The sequence below is a fragment of the Mizuhopecten yessoensis genome, unplaced genomic scaffold (genome assembly GCF_002113885.1).
Source record: "Mizuhopecten yessoensis strain PY_sf001 unplaced genomic scaffold, ASM211388v2 scaffold11041, whole genome shotgun sequence".
NCBI lineage: Eukaryota > Metazoa > Mollusca > Bivalvia > Pectinida > Pectinidae > Mizuhopecten > Mizuhopecten yessoensis.
In genome coordinates, this window is record NW_018408849.1 from 243,726 (window position 1) to 255,128 (window position 11,403).

Below are 11,403 nucleotides of genomic sequence, written 5' to 3' on the forward strand. Positions count from 1 at the left end.
TCACAGAGCACACTAACGTCACATATCACACTAACGTCACAGATCACACTAACACCACAGATCACACTAAACATTTTCTTCAAGTTGGTAAGTATTGATTGTGAACAAAATCCATGTAACACAACATGTGACGTTTCGATGACTAGTACTATCAGCGAAGCTGATTGGAGTCATTTCGGTAATATATAACAACTAATCGTACATTCGCTTACAACGTTGTCGAATCGACATCGATTTGTGGACAACTCTATTTTACACCTTCGTGTACATACGCTTCACTGGTTAATTTGTCTGATGAAGGTGACAGAGTACATTTTTTGGACATACCGTACTAGTCACCGACACCTCACATATGAACATTAATTGGTTGTGTTACATGAATCTGTTCACAAGCCTTATGTTCATATATGATAACGCTATATTAGAGTATGTCTATCTTAGGCCGCGTGAAGACGTGTCTACATTAGTAGGCTGGCGATATGGCCATCATTAACGTTAAATATATTTCTTTTATCACACATATATATATAGATTGACAAAATGTTAACATTTAAACAGGTTTAGACACTATATAGCACACTTGGAACATGATAGCTCACATACAATTTTATATATTCAAACAGGCAAAGGTCGAAGGGAAACAACTCGAATACAAGATGTCACCTAAATACAAATAAAGATATTGTCAGTTATTGAGTTATTTTTTCTTGAAACCTGTCTGGACATCAGTGATAAGATCGTTTAATCAGACGTCCTGTTAAAACTGTCGTCAAGTACAGAAGTTAAACATTTACGAAGACGCACGTTTGACCAAAGTGCTGCTCTCTATTGATACCCACAATGTTACGCGATATAAGATGGGTCCAATCTGTATCATTAACTGTCTGAGTATCGGCCTATTTTGTTACAGCCAATGCTGTTATTATTTTTGAAAATATCGAATTAGGAAGACAAAATTAAGACTTATTATCTCCAATTTCGAGTTAGGATCTTGAAATATTGAGTAAGTTTCTCGATATTTTGACTAGTTAACCGTCATCTTAATATACTTCCGAAGGTATGTTAGGCATCTGATAAAATAAACATTCATATCATTACTTTGTTGGCCTCTATCGTAACACCCTAGATGTATCAAAGCATTTCCCGGTAAAGGTAGAAACCACCATGACATTGCGGACATTTAACTGAAAACATGAACATCGCTATAATTTCTTGATTTCAGTCTTTTGAAATCTGATTTTATAGATATTCGCCTCGCTGTCGCTAAATGTCAATTACACAAAAGGGAGATATAGTGATAAGTTGTATGCCAGTTGTATGCCAGTTGTATGACAGTTGTATGTCAGTTGTATGCCAGTTGTATGTCAGTTGTATGACAGTTGTATGCCAGTTGTATTCCACTTGTATGACAGTTGTATGTCAGTTGTATTCCAGTTGTATGTCAGTTGTATGCATGTTGTATGACAGTTGTATGATATGTGTATGCCAGTTGTATACCAGTTGAATGACAGTTGTATGACATTTGTAGGCCAGTTGTATGCCATTTGTATGACAGTTGTATGCAAGTTGTATGCCAGTTGTATGCCAGTTGTATGACATTTGTATGCCAGTTATATGACAGTTGTACGCCAGTTATATGCCAGTTGTATGCCAGTTATATGCCAGTTGTATGCCAGTTGTATGCCAGTTGTATGCCAGTTGTATGTCAGTTGTATGACAGTTGTATGCCAGTTGTATGTCAGTTGTATGACAGTTGTATGCCAGTTGTATTCCACTTGTATGACAGTTGTATGTCAGTTGTATTCCAGTTGTATGTCAGTTGTATGCATGTTGTATGACAGTTGTATGATATGTGTATGCCAGTTGTATACCAGTTGAATGACAGTTGTATGACATTTGTAGGCCAGTTGTATGCCATTTGTATGACAGTTGTATGCCAGTTGTATGTCAATTGTATGCAAGTTGTATGCCAGTTGTATGATATGTGTATGCCAGTTGAATGACAGTTGTATGCCATTTGTATGCCAGTTGTATGCCAGTTGTATGACATTTGTATGCCAGTTATATGACAGTTGTACGCCAGTTATATGCCAGTTGTATGCCAGTTATATGCCAGTTGTATGCCAGTTGTATGCCAGTTGTATGACCGTTGTATGCCAGTTGTATGTCAGTTGTATGCATGTTGTATGACAGTTGTATGATATGTGTATGCCAGTTGTATACCAGTTGAATGACAGTTGTATGACATTTGTAGGCCAGTTGTATGCCATTTGTATGACAGTTGTATGCCAGTTGTGTGCCAGTTGTATGTCAGTTGTATGCATGTTGTATGCCAGTTGTATGATATGTGTATGCCAGTTTTATGCCAGTTGAATGACAGTTGTATGACATTTGTATGCCAGTTATATGACAGTTGTACGCCAGTTATATGCCAGTTGTATGCCAGTTATATGCCAGTTGTATGCCAGTTGTATGCCAGTCGAAGCATGCTCGACCTGCTTTTGTTGTATTATAGAATGTATGACCCAACCAAATAATATCTGATACTTCATTCTTAATGGTCATATGATGTAGGACATATTGACATTTTTTGACATTTTAATTGTTTTAAGGTATTCTATATACAGGTCAAAGCTTTGAACAGAAAATCAATAAAAAATACACAAACAACAACAACGACGACAGGAAATGTTGAACCTGCACAAGGTGAGATATAAAGGCGATAACAGAAAGTATGGTCATACACTACAATTCAAAGTATCAAACACTCCCTTCTGTGACAAATGACCTAATATAGTTGGAATAACGGTTTGGTCTACACCTTGTTATTTCCTGTCTATACCGACGTTTCCCTTTTCAATAAATGTTTTAAAATGTTGGATTTTCTGACACTACATTTATGACTAATAATAATAATAATTGGAGGTTCTTATATACGCTTTATCACAACCTAGTTCGTAGGTCGTCTCAAAGCGGTTCACAAATTATTATCCGTGGTTATAGGGCATTTGCAACTAGCCAATACATTACTGTGAATCCACTAATTTTAGTTGGCTTTTTAATTTCGTTATTTTCTTGGGCAATCTTCATCCACGAATTCATAGGTCCATGAAGTAAATCCATGTTTGACATGAAGCAATCGCCCTGTGAATGGGTACTTGTAATTCACGAATTCATGAACCCAGTGTTTCTTAGGGACACCACGAAGTTTGCACCCACACAAATATCTGAATTCGCAGTAATATTAATTATCTTTATTTACATCAATACATGACGATTGTAACTTTGCTCTACCTTACCCTACTTTTCCTTTTCTAGATACATTTGTTAAATAGATAAACGTTTGGTTGAAAATACAAAAAAAATCCTTGGAAAATTTGATTTATAGAATAGAACGTTGGAATCACTAAATGTCATTGTTAACGTGACAACATAATTATCATTACTTAACTAATCGATTTTCTTTATAGTTAAACATATTTTTGGTTTTAAAATCTACGCGGTGTTTTGAAAGTATTACAGACATATATACTTGTGTATGAACAGAAAATCAATAAAAATACACAAACAACAACAACGACGACAGGAAATGTTGAACCGACACAAGGTGAGCTATAAAGGCGATAACAGAAAGGATGGTCATACACTACCATTCAAAGTATCCAACACTCCCTTCTGTGACAAATGACCTAATATAGTTGGAAAAACGGTTTGGTCAACACCTTGTTTTTTCCTGTCTATACCGACGTTTCCCTTTTCAATTAATGTTTTAAAATGTTGGATTTTCTGACAGTACATTTATGATTACTGTGAATCTACTAATTTTAGTGGGCTTTTTAATTTCGTTGTTTTCTTGGTCAATCTTCATCAACGAATTCATAGATCCATGAAGTAAATCCATGTTTGACATGAAGCAATCTCCCTGTGAATTGGTACTTGTAATCCACGAATTCATGAACTCAGTGTTTCTTAGAGACACCACGAAGTGATACAAAGTCTAGACGATAACAAATACCAACTGACCGATCTTTTCAAGGAAAGCATTAGTCGGTTTGAAAATCAGATCGTTCAAAACAAGACAATAACATTGGAAGTATCGAAGAGGAATAGGACAAAGGTAAAAGGACGCCATCCAAAAGGACGTATGGACAGTCATATATCATGACAAAGCGTTTGGAAAATGCGGCAAAAACAACTGGAATTAAATAAAGGAAAATACTATTTCGTGTTAAAACCAAAAATCTGAAGTCTGAATAATATGTCACGAACGGGAATGATATGTCACGAACGGGAATTACGTCTGAATAATATGTCACGAACGGGAATTAAGTTTGTACAATATGTCACGAACAAGAATCAAGTCTGAATAATATGTCACGAACGGGAATTAAGTCTGAATAATATGTCACGAACGGGAATTAAGTCTGAATAATATGTCACGAACGGGAATTAAGTTGAATAATAGGTCACGAACGGGAATTAAGTCTGAATAATACGACACGAACGGGAATTAAGTGTGAATAATACGTCACGAACGGGAATAAAGTCTGAATAATATGTCACAAACGGGAATTAAGTCTGAATTATATGTCACGAACGGGAATTAAGTCTGTATAATATGTCACGAACGGGAAGTAAGTCTGAATAATACGTCACGAACGGGAATTAAGTCTGAATAATACGTCACGAACGGGAATTAAGTCTGAAAATATGTCACGAACGGAAATTAAGTCTGAATAATAGGTCACGAACGGGAAGTAAGTCTGAATTTTATGTCACGAACGGGAATTAAGTCTGAATTTTATGTCACGAACGGGAATTAAGTTTGAATAATATGTCACGAATGGGAAGTTAGTCTGAATAATATGTCACGAACGGGAACTAAGTCTGAATAATATGTCACGAAAGGGAATTAAGTCTGAATAATATGTCACGAACGGGAACTAAGTCTGAATTATATGTCAATATGTGAATATAATAATTTGTGTATGTTAGGTTTATCATCACAGACGTGACCTGTGTATGTTTGGTTCATCATCTGAGACGTGATATGTGTATGTTGGGTTTATCATCTGAGACGTGACTTGTGTATGTTGGGTTTATCATCTGAGACTTGACCTGTGTATGTGGGGTTTATCATCTGAGACGTGACTTGTGTATGTTAGGTTTATCATCTGAAACGTGACATGTGTACATTGGGTTTATCATCAGAGACGTGATCTGTGTATGTTGGGTTTACCATCAGAGACGTGATATGTGTATGTTGGGTTTATCATCAGAGACGTGATATGTGTACGTTGGGTTTATCTTCAGAGACTTGACCTGTGTATGTGGGGTTTACCATCTATCTGAGACGTGGTTTATGTATGTTGCGTTTATCATCTTAGACGTGATTTGTGTATGTTGGGTTTAACATCTGAGACGTGATATGTGTATGTTGGGTTTATCTTCAGAGACGTGATTTGTGTATGTTGGGTTTATCATCTGGGACATGATTTGTGTACGTTGGGTTTATCATACAATTTTGAACAAATTTTGCAATTGAGGTATTTTCATCATTGCTGAATTTAGGATCGCCATATAGGAGCTATTCTAAAGTTAAATCATCACGAAAAGGTTGTTACTCTCTTATTAATAGATTTCGATGCTGGGTGTGTAGGGGACAGACACAGAGGAAGTGATAGGAGTCTTCACATGAATTACCGCATGCACATTCAGCTGTATTAGTAAATTTGCTCTAAATAGGTCATTGCTAATTACAAATCAATCAAAAATCAATTTCAAATATCTGTCACATCCGGAAAGAGATTCCCGTAATACATTAAAACACCCTTTAAGGTCGGGGTTTAGGAATTAAGATGCACTGATGAATTACACATAATTAACGTTAATGTCATAAAAGTAAAAACATATTTGGCACGAATTGTTGCCACGTTATCAGTGCCCTATTGTTTCCTCCAACATAACGGTAACGGTGTGTAAGTGACCAGGAATACGTAATGTGTGGAAAACTTAAGCTATTCACAAAGTTTGTTTGAATGTTATGTATATTTACGAAGTGTAGACTCAAACTGTTGTCCCCAAGTATATATTTCAGATTTAGTACACCTTATCTTTGTATTTAGAGGTCATATTATAAACTTTTTATCATATGTTCAAGTAACAAAAAATCAAGTCAACAGGAAAAACAATTAGATAATTTAATCAACAATGTCAACTGAAACAGATTATTACAAGATGATATTCAGTGCATTTTCTTATCAATGAGGTCATCCAATTCAAGTATTCTAGACGCTAGAGAATTAAGTATTTCCTCTCCCTGGTTTGTTAACATTTTGTTTGTTGACGTCTGCTCAACACACTGTCTAAGCAAAAAACCAACTGACAGCGCAAATCCGGATTTTACTCGGAACGCTTCGGGCGCTACCCATATCCAATACAGAAGTAGAGGGTTCCGAACAAGGGGTGCATTACGAGAATTGTTACCGCATGGGGGTGCATTACGAGAAACTTATTACACGGGTGACCGGAAGTGGTATCAGGAGTGGTCAGAAGTTATCAAATATGCAAAAACACTCATATTCTGAGTAAACATATGATAAATAGAGAATAATACATGCCTTTTTCGATATCACACCCAGTATCAACCCTCGGGCTGATATTGGTCTCGTTTTGATACACGGTGTGATACGGAAAAACGCGTGTCTTATTCTGTTTATGACATACTTACTAATAAAAGCTACTATCTTATGATCTATTTTTCTTTTGAAATATTGGAAAACGAAAAATTGCCAAAACGGGTGTGATACGGGTTTTGCGGGCTGATACGGGTTTTTGGGTGTGATACGGCGGGGGCTGATACGAGTGTTGCTTAGAAAAAATGTGTCGTATCGCATATACAAAACACCCGTATTTATTAGTAAGTATGTAATAAATGGTATTACCGTCAAACAATTAATTAATAATAATAACTCGAGGTTTTTATATACCGCTTTATCACAACTTAGTGTTTAGGTCGTCTCAAAGCGGTTCACAAACTATTATCCGTGTTTATAGGGCCTTTGCAACCAGCCAATACATTTCTCAACTCCCTGCCATTTCGGGGCTCACATCTAGCATTCAACAATTCCAGGATTGCCCAACCACGTACTCATTTACAGCTGAGGAGACTGGAACAAGCGAAGTGAAGTATCTTGCTCAAATATACAACACATTGCTGTGACGTGACTCGAACCCGCAACCCTTTGGTCACGAGCCCGGCGTACTACCACTAGACTACCGCGCCTCCTAATTAGGACATTTGCATGTGCATTACCACAGACACATGTTGAACTATCCACAATAGAGAACTAGAGAATACCAAAGTGTCAACATGTCCGTAATTCCAACTAAAAATTGATGACGCATTATGAACATAGATACCCTTGAAAATATACAGTTAGAATAAAACCACGTGTTCTGGAGGGTAAGCATTTCCAACTTCATCTATGACACCCGCCTTGTAAATATCGGTCAAATGCAATTGTATTAATACAATGTTAATACGGAAAAAAACATTACTGTATGTATATTCTAATATGGTGTTAATCATCGAAAGTGAAGTAAGCGGATACAGAGAACCATGTTCGTTTTAGAAATAGGGAAAGAACGTTTTGTAGCTGATCTATCGAGTACCTTAAGCAGAGTGTTGTGGGTAGAAACATAGGATATCAAAAATATATCGCTTCCCAAAATAATACGTTTCTCCTGCTGATTCTATTTTGTTTTGTTTTTAACCAACGTTTCGGGTCTTTTGTATTAATAGACATTTTGGAGTGTAACATATTTTTCTCTTTAACAAAAGTATAAGTTTTCGTTTTCCAAGCATTTCATTTGGTTACCTTGACACACAGTGATTATGATTAATTTGATTCATATATTAAAAACAATTGCAGAAAAAGTCGTTCGAAATCGGCAAACACGTGGGTGAGTAGATGTATGATAATAGGTAGCTAATGAGAAGCGGTTTGTACGTTTGTTATGTGAAAGCCCTAACAAATGTAAATAACAGTATAACCCAATGGTCACGTAGGACTTTAACCCCTATTGGTCATATTGTAGTATTGAAATCAATAATTATACCAAAACTTAATCATCTGTTCATTGCACTTCCTACACCAACCAGCACTTTTATTCAGCAGCTGAACACAATATTTTTTAACTTCATTTGGCAATCTCCTGTTGACAAAATTAAACGAAATACTATAATCCAAAAGTATGAAAGTGGAGTCCTTAAAATGATTAACATCAATTATTTCATTTCTAGTTTGAAGTCCACTTGGATACGAAGATTACTGAAAAATAATGGTAAAAGCTAGATACATATTTTTGAAGCAGAGCACTTTCCAGTAGAAAATATATCGGATATGGGAATTGATTTTATTAAAAAAATTAAGACTAGTAATATGTTTTGGAAGGATGTTTTTAAGGCATAGGTAGATTTTTCAGAAGTACCACAAATAAAATCTATTAAGCAGTTCTTAACCCCCCCCCAATCTGGTATAACCCACTTTTTGGTATTGGCAAAAACTATTCTTTTGTCCGAAAATGGTTTGATCGGGGTGTTAAAAATGTTTGTGATCTATAAGTGCAAAATAATGTTTTTTTAACTTTTGTAAATTTTAAACTGAAATACAATATAAACTGTAGAAACAACTTTGGAGAGGCCCTGCATACCAAGTCATATTTATATTATCATCAAGAAAGAAAAAAAAGGTTGTAAAGACATGTATGACATATTAAATAGTAAAATTAAATTAGTAAATCCAACTGAAAGAAAATGGGTATTGAAAGAAAATTTTAGAATTATAGATTGGAAAAGTTAATATAGTATTGTCTTTAAAGTTACAAAAGACACAACACTGCAATGGTTTCAATACAGATTACAAAATTGTATCCTCCCAATTAAAAACTATTTAAATACTATTGGGATGTCAAATGACAATATCTGTTATATGTGTAAAATACAAATAGAAACTACAGAACGTCTATTCTGGGAATGTCCACAGTCCTTAAAGCTATGGCAAGTTTTAAAAGAGAGATTATATAGCAGAATAAGAAAAATCATTGATTTTAAGTAGGAAACAATACTTTTTGGAATTACTGAAAATGCTCCTATGCCCATTAACTATATTATTTTGTATACAAAATATTATATATATACTGTTTCCAGAAAAAAACAGAAGTTAAGTTTAAATGGTTTGAATGAGTTTCTTGCATTCAGATATAATATTGAGAAAGCTTTATCAGTAAAAAAATGTATACAATGAAACATTTGATCAAAGATGGATGGAATGGAAGGATTTATTTTGAGATTTTTTTGTATACTACAATTTTGTTTTTTTGTTGATTAATATTTCTCTCTCCAAAAACAAACACAATACGGGTTAGTAGAGTGCATAAACATTATATGTATTTTCTGGTGCTTATATAGACACATGCAATAATGGGCATGCATGTTTGTATTTACATGCATATGTACGTATGTAAGTGCATGCATACTTGCTGATGTTAGTGTGTATGTACGTACATGTCTATGCATGTATGTATGTATGTATGTATGTAGGTCGTAAGAGTGTATGTTATGTACGTATGTATATGTGTGTGTATAAGTGTTTTGTTTATGTTTAGTGATTATGATTCTGATGTATATGTAAACACGTCTGGATGTGTGTGCTGTGTGTGAAATGTTGTAGTATGTTCTTGTTCTATAGATGTCCAGTACTCTATGTACAGATATTTTTTTTCCCAATCAAATTTCTGAATGTTATATTGATGAAAAAATGTTATGAAATTGAAATATTTGAATTTAGATAAAATTAGCAGAGAAAAATGAATGAGATCCCTCCACACCATATTGTGTAGGGGACTGACTCCAGGGCACCCCAACCCTGGCAGTTCCTATCAATCTATTTATATATATCTGTATGTACTCATCAGTATTATATATATACATAATATTTGGCGGGGGGAAATAAAATATTTGAAAAATAAAAAATAAAAAATAGACATTTTGGAGTGTAACATATCTTTCTCTTTTACAAAAGAATAAGTTTTCGTTTTCCAAGCATTTCATTTGGTTACCTCAACACAGTGATGATGATTATTTTGATTCATAAATTAAAAACAATTGCAGAAAAAGTCATTCGAAATCGGTAAACACGTGGGTGAGTAGGTGTATGATAATAGGTAGCTAATGAGAAGCGGTTTTTACGTGTGTTGGTAACACACTCATTTAAAGCCTTAAAGGAAATTAACAGACCACCGGATTAGAGCATTGATTGGCTGGTCACTTACGTTAACCGTGACATTTTGTACGGATAATGTTTACAGTTTATTACATCAACATGTCTTTGTTTGATAAAACGATAAGCAGGTAATACGTAAGACAGAGAACTCCAAAGCCCACGCACAACGATCCAGCTACGTGTGTGGTTTACCAAGATGCGTTGTCATTGACTACACAAGCCTTGTTGGACTCATTGCTTCTCGCTTTCCCCTGAAAATGCTAATCGGTCTCCAGGGATATTTCCTCTAGGGCGCTTTTTTTTAAATGTACGATAATCGTTACCAAATCAACATAATATGTAAATATGCATATAAATCAGCACTACTTTTGGCGAAGTCTTACCTTCGGAAGTCTTATCCCGAGGGTTCAAATGTCTTTTTCTGCACAATACGAGAGTTATTGATATTCTGAATATTCATTTTTTCGACATTTATAAGGTCAAATCAACATTTGGTTCTTTAACATATTCTATGAATCGCTGTCCAGTAACACAATATTGTTATGACCTCATAAATATATTATATTCATTATATTTACATTTTTGGAAGAATTAATCAATTGATGCCTCTACAATTTTAAACGATTACAGCAATTTCTTTTCAGTTATACATGAGAGCAACGCAGTATAAAAACAGCACGTTAGTGACTTGTGTTTGTGTCACAATACCCGAATGATGTTCCCATTCTTTCTAACATTCTGTGTAACTACGTGTATCTAGCATGTTCCTATTTAACTATTGAAAATGATAGGGTTTGAGTACGTTTTATGTAAAGTGGCAAAACGGAAAAGAAAACCATCTGCCGTTATGTTTTTTTTTAAACAGTGTGTTAAAATCGAGCTGGATGGAAAAAGTTGATATTACATCAAAATAACGGTGGAACGAGAGTTGAAGAAAATTATTTCGCTCGCATTTTGCAGGTGCATTACCGGTTTTGCAAGGGAAAGAATTAGCCTATCTTTACATACCGTTTACGCGGTTTTATTCTCAAATCTTAATAACTGCGTCTTTTCTTTACGAAGTATTACCAGGGAAGTATCAACAATTTTGTTACAAGTCCGTTTGATGACGTTGATA